This window comes from Phoenix dactylifera, chromosome 10 (assembly GCF_009389715.1).
Source record: "Phoenix dactylifera cultivar Barhee BC4 chromosome 10, palm_55x_up_171113_PBpolish2nd_filt_p, whole genome shotgun sequence".
NCBI lineage: Eukaryota > Viridiplantae > Streptophyta > Magnoliopsida > Arecales > Arecaceae > Phoenix > Phoenix dactylifera.
In genome coordinates, this window is record NC_052401.1 from 8,534,000 (window position 1) to 8,553,208 (window position 19,209).

At 38.5% G+C, this 19,209-nt stretch overlaps 1 non-coding gene across 1 annotated transcript; it reads left to right on the top strand.

Annotated features, from left to right (window-relative positions):
- The first annotated feature begins 4,909 nt into the window (after positions 1-4,909).
- Positions 4,910-5,018, top strand: LOC120112274. The gene has a single exon (XR_005513750.1). It is a non-coding gene; the product is annotated as a small nucleolar RNA R71 (small nucleolar RNA).
- Positions 5,019-19,209: the final 14,191 nt, after the last annotated feature.

The following is a 19,209-nucleotide window of genomic DNA, read 5'->3' on the forward strand; positions in this document are numbered from 1 at the left end:
GAATACCTTGAGCTGTTGATATTTAGAAAATAAGACCTACAAAATAAGAAGAAAAATAGAAATAAAAGAAAAATTAATTCTAACTAATATATACATACCTTTGCCATCATGCTCAGTCATAAGAAGGCTCTCCTAAGAAAAAGGAGTCCTCTTCATCTGAAAAATTCTCAAGAAAAGGTTTTAACCTGTGTCCATTTACCTTAAAAATTCTACCATCCCGTGGATTCTCAATCTCTACCGCCCCATGTGGAAAAACAGTTTTTATAATGTAAGGACCTGTCCATCTTGATCGCAACTTACCAGAAAACAGATGTAAGCGGAAATCATATAAAAGAACTTTTTGCAAAGGTTCAAAAGATTTTTTCAAAATTGATTTATCATGTAAGATCTTCATTCGTTCTTTGCAAATTTTAGCATTATCATAAGCATCTCTGCGAATCTCATTAAACTCGTTCAATTACAATTTTCTAGCTAGACCGGCATCATGTAAATCAAAATTCAATTTTCTAATTGCCCATTACGATTTATGCTCTATTTCTACAGGCAGATGACATGCTTGTCCGTAAACTAGCCAGTAGGGAGACATGCCAAGAATGGTTTTGTATGCAGTACGATAAGCCCATAATGCATCTGATAGTTTCAAGGACCAATCTTTTCGTGATGGGTTCACCGTTTTCTCTAAAATACGCTTGATCTCTCTATTGGCTAACTCTACCTGGCCACTAGTTTGCGGATGATATGGAGTAGTAACTCTATGGGTGACACCATACTTTTTCAATAAGGTCTCGAAAGGCTTATTACAAAAGTATTTTTCACCGTCACTAATTATAACCTTAGGCATCCCAAATCGTGAAAAAATATTTTCTTTTAAAAACTTCAGGACAGGTTTGTGATCATTGGTCCTACAAGTGACAGCTTCTACCCATTTGGACACATACACGACACCAACTAAAATATATTCATATCCAAAAGACGGTGGGAATGGGCTCATAAAATCGATGCCCCAAAAATCGAAAATTTCGATAATAGTAATGGGTTGAAGAGGCATCATCTGCCTACGAGTTAGACTTCCAATACGTTGACATGGATCACATGTTCTGCAGAACGCGTGGGCGTCTTTGAACATAGTAGGCCAGTAGAAACCACATTGCAAGATCTTTGCGGCGGTTTTCTTAGAAGCAAAGTGTCCACCACAAGCATCAGTATGGCAGAAAGAGAGTACGCTTTGTATATCATGATCCGGTATGCATCGTCTAAAGATTTGATCGTTGCAATATTTAAATAAATAGGGTTCGTCATAGTAATAATTCTTTACTTCGCGCAAGAAAATTTTTCTATCTGTCGACCCCCAATGTTCTGGCATCCGGTTTGTAACAAGAAAATTTACAATATCTGCATACCATGGCATACTAGAAAGTGCAAACAACTGCTCTTCAGGGAATGAGTCCTTGATGGAAAACTATGGCACTGAACATGAAAAAATAGCCGTGATAAATAGTCAGCAACCACATTCTCTACTTCCTTTTTATCTTTAATAGTGATGTCAAATTCTTGGAGTAGAAGTATCCATCGTATTAAGCGTGGTTTGGCCTCTTTCTTATCCAGCAAATATTTTAACGCTGCATGGTCTGTGAAGATAACAATAGGAGCACCAAGGATATAAGAGCAAAATTTATCTAAGGCAAATACTACTGCAAGCAATTCCTTCTCGGTGGTGGTGTAATTCAATTGAGCATCGTTTAAGGTTTTGCTTGCATAGTAAATGACATATGGCTTATTATCCTTGCGTTGTCCTAGGACAGCTCCTATCGCATAGTCGCTAGCGTCGCACATAATCTCAAAAGATAATGACCAATCGGGTGGTCGCACGATCGGTGCAGTGCTAAGCATAGACTTTAACTTTTCGAATGCCTCCTGACAGGTTTCAATCCAATTGAATGGTGTATCAAGGGACAGGAGGTTACATAATGGTCGAGCTATGACACTAAAGTCCTTGATGAACCTCCTATAAAATCCGGCGTGACCCAAAAATGATTGAACATCTCTAACCGTCTTGGGTGCAGGTAGCTTAGCAATTAAATCGATCTTAGCTCTATCTACTTCCATGCCCTTCGATGAAACAATATGTCCTAGGACAATTCCCTTTGGTACCATGAAGTGGCATTTCTCCCAATTCAATATCAAATTCTTTTCTATACATCGAGCTAAGACTGCTTGTAAATGTGACAAGCAATCATCAAATGAGTCACCAAAAATGGAGAAGTCATCCATGAACACTTCCAAAAACTTCTCGTTCATGTCTTCAAAGATGCTGAGCATGCATCTTTGGAATGTTGCAGGTGCATTACACAACCCGAATGGCATTTGTCAAAAAGCAAATGTGCCAAAAGGACAAGTGAAGGTAGTCTTCTCTTGACCTTCTGGTGAAATTTCAATTTGATAATATCCCGAATAGCCATCGAGAAAACAATAGAAATCATGCCCTGCAACTCTCTCTAACACTTGGTATAGGAAGGGTAGAGGAAAGTGATCCTTTCTTGTGACCAAATTCAGCTTTCGGTAGTCAACACACATGCGCCAACTCGTCGGGACACGAGTTGGAACTAGTTCACCTTGTTCATTTTCTACCACCGTCAAACCCGACTTCTTAGGAACGACTTGAGTCGGGCTTACCCACTTGCTGTCGAAAATTGGATAAATAATACCCATGTCAAGCAACTTGAGGACTTCTGCCTTAACCACATATCTCATTGTAGGATTTAACCTTCGTTGCATTTGCCTTGTAGTTTTGGCATTATCCTCCATATATATCCGGTGCGTACAAATTAAGGGGCTAATTCCCTTCAAGTCGGCAATAGACCACCCTAAGGCTCCTTTATGATTCTTTAGAACACCAACTAATTTTTTTTCTTGGGTATGATCAAGTCCAGACGAGATGATTACAGAAAAAGTGTCTTCGGGTCCAAGAAAAATATACTTAAGTTCCTTTGGTAAGGGTTTCAATTCGAGCTGGGGTGCTTGCTCACGGGATGGTACTATTTTCACCTCACGAGGCGACAACTTCTCAAATTCTCCTACTTTTGGTCTCCACCCAGTGACCATCTTAATATCCAGATTATCCACAATAGGTGTGACTGTCAAATCATCATTGGTTCCATTAGGACACCAATCAATTAAGCTATCATCGGATGGGTCGTTAATTGCTTTAGCTAACAAATATTCTTCTGCAATGGTTTCAACCCAATCAACCTCCTTACTCTCTTCAGGATCATTGGGTTGTTTGCACACATTAAAAATGTTCAGTTCTAAGGTCATGTTACCAAAAGAAAGCTTCATGACGCCATTCCTATAATTAATCAATGCATTAGAAGTTGCAAGGAATGGACGTCCTAAAATGACTGGAATCTGAGATTGTGAGTTCGAAGCCGGATGTGTGTCCAATACGATAAAATCGACAGAAAAGTAGAACTTGTCTACTTGGACTAATACATCCTCGATAATCCCCCTTGGAATTTTAACTGACATGTCAGCTAATTGCAAAGTGACGGAGGTTGGCTTCAACTCACCTAAACCAAGTTGCTCATATACAGAATATGGCAACAAATTCACACTCGCCCCTAAATCTAACAATGCTCACTCTATCCTAAAGTCGCCTATGATGCATGAGATGGTTGGGCAACCTGGATCTTTATATTTAGGGAGAATGTTGTGCTGCAAAATAGCACTCACATTTTCAGTTAAAAATGCCTTCTTCTTAACATTTAATCGGCGCTTGACAGTACACAAGTCCTTCAAAAATTTGGCATATGAGGGTACTTGTTTGATTGCATCAAGAAGAGGTATGTTGATCTTTACTTGCTTAAAAAGCTCAAGAATTTCAGAATTAGGTTCGAGCTTTTGCAACGGCTTTAACCGTTGTGGAAAAGGTGGAGGAAAAGGACATTCAACTTTCTCGATAGAAGTTGGGACCTCAATTTTTTCTTTGTCCCTTTCATCGGCTTTGGGAGCATCAGAATTAGAAGTGACCTGCGGTCTCAATGGAACGGTCTGATTAATGACTTTTTCATTACGCAAAGTCATGATGCTCTTTGCATGTTCTGTACGCGAACTAGAAGGAGCCGTATTATTACTACCGTGCACTTGTGGGTTAGGTTGGGGTTGAGCTGGAAGCTTACCCTTCTCTTGGGTACTTAGGACGGTAGTTAACATTGATAATTGGTTCTTTATGTCTTCAAAATTTTGAGTATTTTGAGCATTGATATTAGCTTGACCTTGTAGAAAAGTTTGTATGGATTGCAAGGTATCCTCGATATTTGGCTTTTGAGAGAGTGATGATGCAAAAGTAGGATGTGCAGGTGGAGGAGCTGAATGGTGTGACTATTGAGGATGATCATTTCTCCACCTAAAATTTGGATGATTCTTCCAACCAGGTTTATAGGTATTCAAGTATGGATCGCTATAAGGCTTTTGGTAGGAGTTCATAGCATTTGCTTGATCGTGCAAGACTTCTTTGAATGCCGGTATGGTGGGGCAATCTGTAGTGGTATGACCCGACATATCGCAGATACCACAACACTCGTTTCTAAGCTCTATAGTCTTGACAGGCTCAACCTTCCTAAGCTCAATTTCTTCTACCTTCCTAGTAAGGGCTGCCATTTTAGCATAAAGATCATCCTCAGTTCTGAGGTTGTAAAGGCCTCCCTGTACAGAGCTAGTAGGCTTAGGTAAAGACTTGGTGTTTCTATCCCCGTTATCCCAAAGTTGGGCAGTCTCAGCAAGGAAATCCAAATATTCCCACACCTTATCAGGATGTTTTTCTAAAAATCTACCATTGCACATGGTCTCTACAAACTGTTTCAACTGTGGAGATAAACCTTCATAAAAGAAACTAATGGTTCTCCAGGTTTCGAACCCGTGATGAGGGCATGAGAGAAGAAGGTCTTTAAATCTTTCCCAACATTCATAAAATGTTTCATTATCTTTTTGTTGGAAATTGTTGATATGTCTTTTCAAAAAGTTGGTCCTTTGTGTGGGAAAGAACTTGTTTAAAAATTTTCTCTGCATATCTTGCCAAGTTCTTATTGATCTAGGTCGCAAGGAGTTTAGCCATGTTTTGGCCTTATCCTTTAGAGAGAAAGGGAACAATGTCAACTTGAGGACATCCTCGAGGACGTTTGGCACTCTAAATGTAATGCTCAATTCTTCAAAATCCTTTAAATGAAGATACGGACTTTCAGACTCTAACCCGTGAAACTTGGGCAGCAATTGAATTACCCCGGGTTTGATGTCAAAATGTCCTACATTATCAGGAAAAATTATGCATGAAGGCTGACTAGTCCTAGCCGGTTGTAGGTATTGTCTTAGAGTCATAACATGGGGTTCTCGTTCTCGATTGTGGTGACTCCCCGCATCTTCATTTAAATCAGCCATCTCACAAGGTGTGAGATATTGCGAAGGAATTTCAGGGGTATGTCCTAAGGGATGATCTAAAGTTGTACGACTTAATCGACCGGTGTCGTCCCTATTCCACTTTAGCTTGCAAAATATTTTCCGCTCTTTTTTTTTCTTTTTTTTTAAAAAAATAAAAAAAATAAATATAAGTACCAACTAAAGATACCTTAAAACGACACCCTAAAACAAAAATCTATTCACAATCAAACATGCAACAAAACATTACGCCTCGATTTCTAATGTTTTTCTTAAATTTCTAGACAGCTCCTAACTGGTTTGAAGAGGGCACCTAAGTCTCCAATCCGGTCTAATGAACCGAGTTGACCAGGTAAGCTCCCAGGTAAGTGGAGGGGTCACGATGCGTTCGCAAAGGTCCCACTTAAAATCCCACTTTCGGTGGTCTTCGTTCTATTGAGCTCGAATGTCCTTCGGGGCCAACGTCTAGTTGATTTTAGTTAAGCTTAGGATATTTATGCACTGGGGTGATTTTTGGGCTAAGGACGAGTGATGAAATCCCGACCTTATCTTTTTTAAATGGGTTCAGCCCTTAGAATATTTTATGCTGATGCCTTATACTATATGCAACAATCAAGAGATTTTTTTTTAATATTTTATGACATGACATTAAATTTCATTGAATAGGTAATCAAGCAAATTATTTATTTTTTTTAAAATTTTATGAGTTGAAGTTTGAACTTTGAATTCTGAAATTTGAAATTTGAAATTTGAAATTTTAGATTTTTTCTCTTTTTTTTTAATTTTTGAATAATCACCCTTGATCTTTTCTTAAAGTTTTTTTTTTCTTAAATTTCCAATTAGCAACAAGGGTTAATGAGATATGATAACAATAAAATTCTGATTCTAAAAAAATTAAATGCAGAAAATTTAAAAGAGAAAGCAGCAAGGTTTCGTATTAATCTAATGGTCATAAATGCAGCAAATCTAAAATTGAATGTCAATCAGACCGTTCAGAGTATTGAACAATGTGTCTTGCACCAGCTGACCAAATTTGAGTCCAATCCGACGGCTAATTTCTATGATATCAGAGTTTGATGCAAACTGTGCAGGGAATTAAAAATAGTAGTAAAGATTTAATTTAATTTTTTTTTTCAAAAGAAAAATACTAACTACTAAGGTAAAAATTAAATCTAAAATTATCCTAATAACTTAGCCGTTCCCCGGCAACGGCGCCAAAAACTTGGTGCTTTCGAAAAAATGCTCTCCCAAGTGCAGGAGAATCGCACAAGTAGTATAACTCGGAAGTCCGAGGTCGATTCCTCAGGGAACGATCTATGGATTATTAGCGTAATTTCAGATTTAATTAATTCAATAAACTTGTGGATTAAGATGATGTTTTGCAAATAGAAAATAAATCAGTAAATAGAGAATCGAAGTTAGGATAGATTAAGATGGTGTAGGGATCCAGAATCTCCTTTGATAATATCAAATTCATGCGATAAATTCTATGATTCTTTTGTTTTCTTTAAGAATTATAAGCAGAAAAAATTTTAATAAGGAGTATGTTCTTGATAACATGAATTCTTTTTTTAAGCATTCAACGTGCCTTATAACGTCAACGATGAATCAAATAATCGAGGAAGACATGTATCAATAAGCATAAATCATAAAAGAATTTTCAACATATAAAAATCATGACATAATCAAAATATAAATCGTATAAAGCAAAGGATTAGAATTTCCATCATGAACTTGGTACACCAAATGATCTCCCTTCACCCATCACCTAGGATATCAGCCCTCCATCAAAGAAATAAGCCTCCTCATGTTTTTTTTTCTATTTCTTTTTTTTTTTTGGAAACAGGGGATACCCTGTTTATTCCTTTCTTCCCTTCTCTGTTTTCTCTCTTCTTTTCTTTTAGAATTCGAGATCTCCCCCTCCCAGCCAAGAAGACCCTCTTCATATAGAACCCCAGAACCCATAATCCAGCGATGATCCCCCTGATCACGCGTGGAGAGGAGCTGAAGACGGAGCGGACGCGGTGGGGTGCGACGCTTCACGGGATGCTGAGATCATGGGCGGATTGCTCGCGCTAGGGGATCTGATTAGCGGAAACGGGAGAAAGGGAGCCGATCGCGGTTGAGGAAGAAGAGGACTGGACGCCAATCTCGGCCAGGAGGAAGGCTGATCGTGAACTTCGGAGCATCGTGGACGACTAGGATGGCTGAGACGCGGATCCGGAAGCAAGGGAGCCGATCGTGGTTAAGGACGACGCACGGATGCTGCTGGGAGGCAGACGGACGCAGGCGAATGAGGTGGGCGGTGATCGCGGAAGGAAGGAGCGTAGACTCGAAAGCGAGAACCCGGAAGAGGTGGATGCTCTGAGAGGTGATCGCGGGCGGAAGGGCTCGGGCGGATGCTGTGGAGGAAGCTGGGAGATCCGTGGGTGTTGGGATGATGGCGAATCCAGAAGGAAGAAAATCACCACGTTGTGAATGTGGACGGCTGGGATGATGGAGGAAGCTGGGAGATCCAATTGCAGATCTTCTTGGCTTGATGAATCTAAGCCCTTGGATGTTTCATTACGCATTGCCTCCAGATGGCTGCCATGTGTCCCTCGGGTGCAAGTGTGCTTGACCAGGTTCAATTCTGTTCCAGTGTAATCAGGCTTGAAGTCGACCAAATGCACATTTAAACTCTGATTTACGATAATCTGTGCCAAATAAAATATAAAATTAATGCAGCCCTTTTATCATTATTTGTTAGCAATAATATTAATTTAAGCAACGTGTAGAACGCACTTTTGTGCTCTCATCAACATGCATTACTCCCAGGCACCGATTTTCTTCAAGAAAATATGTGATAATTAAGGCAAAGGGACAATAACCATGCACATAAATCTTTATTAAAGGAAGAAAAGAAAAAAAAATACTGAGAGGCGGCCATCGAGACCTTTCTTGAACCCTTCATGCGAACAAAATGCAGAAGCCAGAGCTACTACTCTTATAAAACGGTCAATTAAAAAAGAAGAAAAGAGGGGCGAAGAAAAATGATATACCTCGATGATTCAAAACCTGATTCACGGGACTCAGCCTTTGTCCTTTCCTTTTCAGAGTATATCTTGAAATATTTTGCCATTACCTGAGGAAAAAAAGAAAAAAAAGTGAAAGCAAAAGAGGAAAAAAATGATGTAATGATCAAAAGATTGCTGAGAGAAAGCACGAGGCAAAAAAAAGAAAAGAAAAAGGAGAAGCAGGATTTGTACTGTTCTTGGAGGACTTGGGATCTCCAAGGATTCGAGTTCGAGTGGCCATGGCTGCTTTGCGCTAGATCACATGAGCAGTGGTGAGAGTGGCGATGGTTTAAAGGTTTCAGGGGAGGGAAGATATTAGGAGGCAGTGGATTGATGTCGGCGCTGGAGGGAGGAGGAGAGGAGAGGAGAGGAGAAGTTTACAAGAACTAGGGCATCAATCGAGAGGGGGCTGATATTTGAATGGATTTGGCCTCCGATGATGCTTATAAGCGTCGTTGTAGGTCGAACCTTTAGACGATGCTTTTAAGCGTCGTCGATTCTAAAGCTTTATCGACGTTTTTTAGAAGTGTCGGCAAAGTTTGGCGCTGAACCAAAATTTTCCGATGCTTCTCCCTGGCGTCGGGAAAAAAAGCGTCGGAAAATCTCCTTTTTCTTATAGTGATGATTCTCTAGTAATCTTAAATCTAAACTCTGATAACCCTAAATCTATCCTGCCCCGAGCCCGAAGCGCGACAGATGCCGCAAGCCTGTACGGAAAAGACTAATTTAAGAAACTATATTAAAATGCTAATTTTAATTTTTGTTTTAGGAAATTATGTGAGAAAAGGTGTTCAAAATTATTGAGGGCTATGTTTATCAGAATTCCTTGATTTATATACACTGAATATAATACCTCTAAATAATGGACATTTTGGCCAAGATCGTGGTCAGGTTTGAAACCTTAGTTATTGGTTTCTTTCTGGCTTTCCATCTAAATCTGTCAAGAAAGCAAGCGGAAGGCTGTTGAAAACAGGGGAAGCTTGAATGAAGAACTCCAGTTCTTTTCCATCAAAACTTTCTGTACATGATACGTCCTATTTATAACATTATATTGACAGAGTAACTGACTAACTAACATGATAACAAATTAACTAAAAACTGGTAGAGAAGTTAAAGTAGTTAGTCCCAGTTCTTGAAGTTCTTCATGAAGTAAAATATATCCAGAACACAGGGAGTGAAGCAGAGTTGCAGAGTTGATGAGTCGAGTGAGAGAATGATGTTCCTCAATAGTCCCCCTCAAGATGGAGTGTATAAATTGTGTATACCCATCTTGCATATGACAGTATGAAAACGGTTTGTTCCGAGTGCTTTGGTCAATAAATCAGCAAGCTGTAAGTTTCCGGATATATGAAGGGTTCGAATGATGCCTAGTTGAAGCTTTTCTCTCACAATATGGCAATCAATCTCGATATGTTTTGTTCTCTCATGGAACACTGGATTGGCAGCAATATGCAACGCTGCCTGATTATCACAGAATACTAATGCCGGTTTGGTATGTTGTACATCAAAATCCTTGAGGAGATTGATTAACCATTGTAATTCACAGCATGTGGAGGCCATGGAACGGTATTCTGCTTCTGCAGAGGATCGAGAAATGGTTTGTTGCTTCTTTGATTTCCACGAAATGAGAGACTGCCCAAGAAATATACAGAAACCGGTGACTGATCGACGCGTATCTAAGCAAGATGCCCAATCTGCGTCGCAAAAGGCCTTTAAATGAAGCTCAGAGGCTGATGGAAAGAATAAACCTTGCCCTGGTGTAGCCTTCAAATATCTCAAGACTCGATATGCAGCATCCAAGTGCGGTTGTCGTGGTGTTCCAAGGAACTGACTCAAAACCTGCACAGAAAAGCTCAAATCGGGCCTTGTTATAGTGAGATATAACAGTCTTCCTACTAATCGCCTATAGACTGTGGGATCTTCAAGCAAAGTTCCTTCAAGATTGCTGAGTTTTAAATTTTGGATCATAGGACTTTTCACTGGTTTAGAACCAAGATAACCAACATCCTGTAGAATTTCCAAGGCATACTTTCGTTGACACACTGAGATTCCTTTAGAGCTTATTGCTATCTCAAGGCCAAGAAAGAACTTCAAGGTTCCTAGATCCTTGAGTTTAAATTGTGCATCAAGATTTTTCTTGAGAGTATCTATATATAGAATGTCATTCCCTGCAATGATTATATCATCAACATATACAAGAATTGCAGTGTAAGAACTTTCATCCTTTCGTGTGAATAGAGAATAATCTGCTTTTGACTGAACGAAGCCTTGGGAAATAATGAAAGAAGATAGCTTGGCGAACCACTGTCTTGAAGCTTGTTTCAGTCCATACAGAGATTTGTGTAGATGACATACCATCTTCTTCCCTTCCTCCCCTTGAAGTTCATATCCTGGAGGCAAATTCATGTATACCTCTTCGGTCAAGTCTCCATGCAAGAATGCATTATTTACATCAAGTTGAGATAAATCCCAATTTCTAATTGCAGCAATTGCTAATAATGTTTTGACCGTGACCATTTTAGCAACTGGGGAAAATGTGTCATGATAATCTAGACCGGCTTGTTGAGTGTAACCATTTGCAACTAGTCTTGCTTTCTTCCTTTTTTCAGTTCCATCTGCCTTAAACTTTGTTTTGTAGACCCATTTGCAATCCACTGCTTTCTTCCCTTCAGGCAATGGAGTTATGGTCCAAGTGTGATTGTCATGAAGTGCTTGTAGCTCAGCTTCCATCGCATCACACCATGCAGGGGATTTAAAAGCTTCATTATGGTTTGTCGGATCAGTTGCAGAAGAAATGGACAGGCTGAAGGCTCGATGTGATGAAGAAAGTCTTTTGTAATCCAGAAAGGCTGAAATGTCATATGGCTGTCCTGACAGTGCATGGGAGTCTTGTTTACTGTGGTTTGCAGATGCCAAAGCACAATGATAATCTTTCAAATATAAAGGAGATTGCTTGACTCTAAGAGATCGTCTAAGTTGTTGGGCAGATGAAGGAAGAGGTGCTGTTTCTGAAATGAGGCCGGGATTGAGCCTAAAAGACCTCCTAAGATGATGATTTTGAGAAGAATCAATTGGCAGCTTTGATGTGAAGGGAGGTGAAGAAGGAGAAGTCAAATGGACTTGATTGTCTAGCGTGCCAGTGGGCGTGCCATGGGTCGTGCCGGTTGAAGTAATGAGTTCAGCATTGGGTGCAGAAAAAGTATTTTGTGGCTTAGTTCGATGTAACTGATCATAGGTGATGATAGATGGGGAAAATATTAAATCACAAGACTCAGAGGCAGAATCTAAGGCAGGAGTAATGTGATCAGAAGCATTATGTTGGAAAGGAAATGTAAACTCATGAAATACAACATCCCTTGAAACGAAAACCTTTTTGGTTTTAGTATCATAAAGTTTGTAACCTTTTATACCATGAGGATAACCAATGAAGACACATTGTGTGGCCCTTGGATCAAACTTAGACCTAAATCTTTTTATGGTTGAGGCATAACATAAACATCCAAACACCCTTAAGTGATCATAAGAGGGCTTTGAACCAAATAAGACTTCATAGGGTGATCGACCAGAGAGTTTTGGGGTCGGCAACCTATTGATGAGATACACTGCTGTTAGGATGCATTCTCCCCAGAAATTCAAAGGCAGGTTTGCTTGAAACCTTAATGCCCTTGCTACATTGAGAATATGTTGGTGTTTTCTCTCTACTACACCATTCTGTTGGGGGGTTTCTACACAGCTGAGTTGATGAATAATTCCCTTTGAATCATAAAAATCTTTCATATTGAATTCCCCACCATTGTCTGATCTAAGTACCTTTATCTTAGCTGAAAATTGAGTCTCAATTAATGTGTAAAAGGACTGAATAATGTCCTTAGTTTGGGACTTGAATTGCATGAGATAAACCCAAGTGCTTCTGCTATAGTCATCAACAATTGTGAGAAAATATCTTGAACCATCTAATGAAGCTGTGGAGAATGGACCCCATATATCACAGTGAACTAACTCAAAAGCTGAACTTGAGACATGAGTACTGTGAGGAAAACTCAACCTTCTTTGTTTGGCAATCGGACAAACTTCACAATGATTATTCAAACTAATATCCATTTCAGATACAGATTTGTTTAACAAACAAAGACGAGGGAAAGACAAATGGCCTAGTCTACGATGCCAAAGATCAAACTCATGAGCATTATCAGCTGATTTTGCAGAGGAACACAGTGAAGAAGACAATGGAGGATTTATAATACCGGCTGCAGCCTGTGTGTTGTTTACTTGAAGATGATATAAACCATCTTCAAGTCTCCCCATTCCAATCGTCCTCCAGTTCAACAGGTCCTGTATGACACAATATTTTGGCAGAAATATCAAGCAGCAATTATAGGAGTTTATGAGCTTGCTGGCAGAAATAAGGTTGAAGGAAAAATTTGGAACACAGAGAACATTTCTTAAGGTGAGCATCTCTGATATCTCTACTGTTCCCACATGTGTTGCAGCTGTTCGTTCACCAGTAGGAAGTCTGACAGTGGCATTTATTTTTTCCGTAATTGTTGATAGGTAAGAAACGGAACACACCATATGATCTGTGGCTCCGGTGTCTATAATCCAAGGAACATGGAATTGATTTTGAGCAATAGCAGTCACTGGGCAAATAGTATTACCTGAAAAACTTGGAATGGATGGTGTTCGGGTCATACTAGTTGCCGGTTGCAGATGTCCAACCTGATTCACCGAAGGCTCTGGCATTTCCTTTATGACAGAAATCATCCCATGAGGCTGTATTTGAGGCTGTAAAATCGAAAGAATCTTCTGGCACTGATCCGGAGTAATGGTTAGTTTAGAGTAATCGCATGGGATTTCTGGAGTTACAGAAGCTTGATTTGCTGCAGAGATTTTGCCTTTTGTAAAATTAAAACCAGGTGGAAATCCATGAAGTTTGTAGCATTTATCCTTTATATGACCAAGCTTTCCACAATGACTGCAGATAGGTCTATCCTTCCTACGAAGTTGACCCACATTGTTTTGTTTTTGAGGATCCTTTTGATTGAAAGAAGAGTTGGCCGACCTGTCACTTGAGTGGCTAACAAATGCAACAGCTTCAGAATTTTGAATCATGGCAGCCTCACGTTGTCTTTCTTCTTGGAGTACAAGAGCAAATACCCTGTTAACTGGTGGCAGAGGATCCATTAAGAGAATTTGTCCACGAACATTTGAGTAAGATTCATCCAATCCCATCAAGAACTGGATAACTTGCTCTTCGGATTGATATTCATTTTGCTGTCTAGGTCTATAATTTGCCAATTCTTCCCAAAGACCCTTTAAGCGGGTGAAGTAGGAGATCACACTTCCATGGTTCTGTGAAAGAGAGGAGATTGTCTTCTGCAACTGATAAATTCTTGGTCCATTACTTTGATTAAACCTTTCTTTCAAGTCTAGCCATATTTCCCTGGCTGTCTCCATGTAGATTACGCTGATGCTCATCTCCTTTGGGATTGAATTTAAAATCCATGCAGAAACCACTATATTACACCTCCTCCAAGCCGCATGATGTGGGTGATTTTGTGGAGGTTGAGAGATGCTTCCATCGACAAATCCTTCTTTGTTCTTCACACTTAAAGCCATGATCATGGACCTACTCCAAGTTGAATAATTCTCCTCATTTAAGATCAAGGATATGAGTTGCAAACCTGTATTGTCACTGTAATGCAAATAGTACGGGCTTGCCGGATCCTCGATCACGCTCAAGGCTGGCGAAGGAGTTGAACCAGCATCACTGCGAGTAGAAGCAGCCATGGAGGAATGATCTCTATGGCTCTGATACCATGTCAAGAAAGCAAGCGGAAGGCTGTTGAAAACAGGGGAAGCTTGAATGAAGAACTCCAGTTCTTTTCCATCAAAACTTTCTGTACATGATACGTCCTATTTATAACATTATATTGACAGAGTAACTGACTAACTAACATGATAACAAATTAACTAAAAACTGGTAGAGAAGTTAAAGTAGTTAGTCCCAGTTCTTGAAGTTCTTCATGAAGTAAAATATATCCAGAACACAGGGAGTGAAGCAGAGTTGCAGAGTTGATGAGTCGAGTGAGAGAATGATGTTCCTCAATAAAATCTAATAACAGTTTGACTCTGGAATAACAGCCTTCTAAGCCCAGGTAGCAATTAATAAGATCATTAGTATTGTCTTCATTTTGGATAACAAAAAAAGGCTCTTATATCTATTCAATTTGATTGTATAATTTATTATCTATTTAATATATCTAATGCATATGCACACATATGTATATACACTAAAATAAAGGCGATCTCTCCATTTACCATGTAGATCTGTATTAATATTATTATTAATATAGTTCTTATTTTAGAAAATAATTAGATTTTATATCTATTCTACTACATTTATGTTATCTATTCTATACTACATTTTAAGAATAATTGAAAGAAGAAAAAAAAATGGTGCGGGTTATACACTAGTTCAATATTGTTTTAAATGATACGTTGTTTCACTTGTAAGTCAATGCCCGTGGAATGACCAACATCCAACTCAGTTATTTGCCTATTTCATACTCAAAATCTGGATACATATATTCAGAAGTCAAATTGTGCCATTAATGAAAAATCTTTCTTTGGTTCAGTAGAAGAACAAAATGAAGGGAAATGGAGGCAAGACTTCTTATGTGATAAGACCTATATTTTAGTTGGTAAGGCTAGGCCTTGCATCGGACCTAATTTGTAGTCAACTTAAGTAGGAACATCTTCCAACATTATGCAATATACAATCTTATAATCTACTGGACACAAATGCATAGAGAGTCAATCGGCTACATCAAAGGCACGCAAGCCATTCTGGACAAATCTTAAAATCATCTACATGACATCTGAGGCTAATGTTGTTCCCCACCTTTCGTGTTCCAAGGACTCATGGGCATCACTCTTGGTGCGAGTGTGTTAAGCGACGTCAAGAATGGATGTGCATGCAAAACAAATGTGCCATTGATCCTTCCAGCATCTAAGTCATAGCAAGAAGACATGGAGGGAGAGGTTTGGCCCTCGTCAACAAAGAAACAAGATGAACAGAACGAATACCAAAAGGATCGTGCTTTCATTATTTCCCTTCCTCAAAGACCAACAGACATATATAGTTATTTAAAAGATTGTTATGAGCCATCCAACAATTTTGAAAGCAACGTTAGCCACATTCAGAATTGTGCCAATCTCTCCGGGCAACGACACAGATCCTCCGCCAGAGGAAGAGTCACCTACGCAGTTTCCAATGGCCTTCGCTGCTTTCCCAAGTTCTTCTATCGCCCCAGGAATATCCATTGACTGAATCTTACTAATAGCTGCTTGTATGTCTTTCGCAACTTCCATTATACTTCCAATGCATTTAAATGTTTTCCCGAAGTCGAAGTCCGGAGACACATCGCCACTTGTCCGATACTTCAGAGAGGCGACGTTACGAGCACAGTTGGCTATCAGTTGCTCCACGGCGGTCACAGCCAGTTCTCGGATATTCGCCGTCGGGTTCATCGGAATTCCTTGAAGAGCTGCCACGCAGAAGTTGTAGTCATCGCCTGTTGTTGCTTCCCTGCATATCCTTTCGAAGGATACTTCCTCCGCGGATGCAAGCGAAAAGCTTGGGATGAAGAGGATAAGGAGAGAAGAGAGGAAAAGAAAAGCTTTCATCTTTAAGGGTTTCTTATTTTGCCTGTTGCTGCTGCGTCCCGTAGTCTCTTTGTTCATATTTATGGACATGCAACGATGGGTCATCCTTGGTAGATTTAGTTATTATAGAAGGTGGTAAACTATAATATTTTTTTATGCTAAGGGTTACTGGAGGTGGAAAAAACAACAGTAATATATCAATTAAGGATAGTAGTAAAATCTGGTGAGATTAGATGGTAGGAAATTACACAAAAAAAAAAGGAAAAAAGAAAGACTAGGGAATAAAAAGATTTTACTTATAGAGAGGATGGATATCTCCACCAATTATTCCATTTATCATGGGATCCAGCTGACTGTGAATTTTATTTTTGTCGAGAGTGATAGATTCTAAGGAATTTGCTAAAACTCCACGGGCTGGGTTTGATTTATTCAGTTGATATATGGGACCGAGATATTGAGATATCAATTGATATGGCAAATCCAAATGTTCTTTAAAAACTATATAATTAAAATGCTAATTTTAATTTTTGTTTTAGGAAATTATGTGAGAAAAGGTGTTCAAAATTATTGACGGTTATGTTTATATCATATCTGCCAAATATATCAGAATTTCTTGATTTATATTGACTGAATATGATACCTCGAAGTAACGGAGATTTCGTTCAAAATCGTGGCCAGGTTTGAAACCTTGGTTTTTGGTTTCTTATTGACTTTCCATCTAAATCTGATAACAGTTTGACCATTGAATAACAGTCTTCTAAGCCCAGGTGGCAATTAACATTCAAGTCTTGGACCAATATTTCTTGATCAATCTTTAGCCTTTTCCTATTAAATTCAGCATGTCTTTGAAATTAACAGGTAAGTATGATATCATCAAAGGATACCTCCTCTCCGGTTGCATGTGAAAAGCTTGGGATGAAGGCAATAAAGGGGAGAGAAGAGAGGAAGTGACATGCCTTCATCTTTTATGCTTCTAGTTTGCACGTTACTGCAAACTATAATGGAACCAGAGGTCATCCATTATGGATGGCAATATATATAACAAATTTTAGCCAAATTATAAAACTTTTAATGTTAATTAGTTTCTCTCGGTGAAAAGGAGGTAAAAGAAGGAATATGTTTGAAGACAAATCCGAAATCTACAGCTCATGCATGGTTTTTTTCCAAATGCATTTCAAAATCTAGTGAGATTTGATGGCAGTAAATCGGAAAAAGGAAAAAGAGTGATTAGGGAATGGATATATTTGCTTATGAAGAGAACAGATCTCTCTACCAATCTTTCTTTGTTAAGAACAGTGAGAAGAAGGAATAAAGTCTGTCGAATTTTCCATTAATCATAGAATCTAGCTTGCTGCGAAATTATCTTTTATCCAGGTTCATCAAACCAATATGTCATAATTCAATTTGGGAATAACAGATTCAAAAGAATCCAATAAAATATTACAGGCTGGGTTTAATTCGTTTATATCCTGAATAAGAAGGAGCAGCTCTGGATGTAAGAACAGCACACGATGGACTCAACGCAAGCAAATAAAAAAGGAAAAAAAAAAAAAGAAAAGAAAGGTAATTTCTTGGATTGTTATTTGTTTTAGCGTTCCTCTATGGAAAATCACCATTGTTTGCCCTCTCTCTCTCTTTCTTTTTTTTTCTTGTTTAGTTTTTGACGTGCATGCATGCATGCTAATACAAAATCAAATTAACACGAGACCGTTACATTGTAAATTACATAATTAGCTGTTTAAAAAGGTAAAAATAACTATGTAAGGTTTGCTAATGGTACGCTATATAGGTCCGAACTAAGCGGTACGGAGCGTACCATACTGTACCGGTTCTGTATTAGTACCTAGTATGGGTGACGTATCAACACTTCCTACGTCAAAAAAATTTCATATCATACTGTACCGTCCCGATGCTATGCTAGCTAGTGTAGCACTAGTACGAAATTTGGTACTGAGACGCGAATCTTACCATGCTACTAACTATTTTATCTTACATTTAGTTTCCAAATACTCTGAGAATCATTTACAAAACAAATGACGGCTATTATTTGTATAATCACACAAGACTTGGTGAAAATGATAGCATCGAGGCAGGAAACTGTCCACGATTTTTTTGGGGTTGTGTTAATTCTTTCTTTTTTAGCTGAGTTTTGTGATTTTTTGTAGTGAAAAAATTGTGCTTGTTGGTCCTAAAAATACCTACTTTTGATAACTAAAATAAAAGATTTATTTGTTTTGGGTTTATATTTGAGTCTCCATCCTGCCTATCCAAGAATGACAGGTTGGCTTATGTAAGATTAATCTGATTAAGTGATCGGGTCCGGGCTTGATTGGATCCAAGTTTGGGTTGCATGAGGTATGGAGTAAGACAAAGTCTAGGTTTTAAGTGGGATCTATCATTTGGAAAGCTGAATTCTCTTCATACCATTTTAATTATTCGGTAAGGGAATATATTCAAAGTATAATTAATAAATTTTATAGAAAATAAGGTATATATGTGTAATACAGGTTCTATGTATTGGATAAACTTTCAGATATTTGTATTATATGTTAGTCAAACTATTAGATATACGTGTAATACTTGTATTATGTATTGGATAAACTATCAGATATTTGTATTATATGTTAGGTAAACTATTTGATATGGAGCTGTACCACAAAAAACTATCAAGATGGATCAGATTTAGATCCAAGTGAGTAAATATTATGAAGACCAAACCTATACCCCTACGTGTAAGGATGCAGATGAGCCAATTAGCTCGCGAGCTGCTCGAGCCCGTCTTGACTTAACTAATATCGAGCTCAAGTAGTATAATACTTGGTTCGAAGGCTCATGAGCCTAGTCGAGTATTTATTTTTAATAACATTATATTTTATTTATAATATATTATTAATTTAATATTTAAAAATATAGTATTACATTATATTTGTTGTAATTATGTTTTTTTAATTATGGCTAAGGCTTAAATTTGAGCTTGAACTCGAGCTCGAGTATAAATCAATTGATATTCGAGTTGAGTCGCGTTGATCTCGGGTATTGTTTTTTCTTTTTCTTTTTTGAT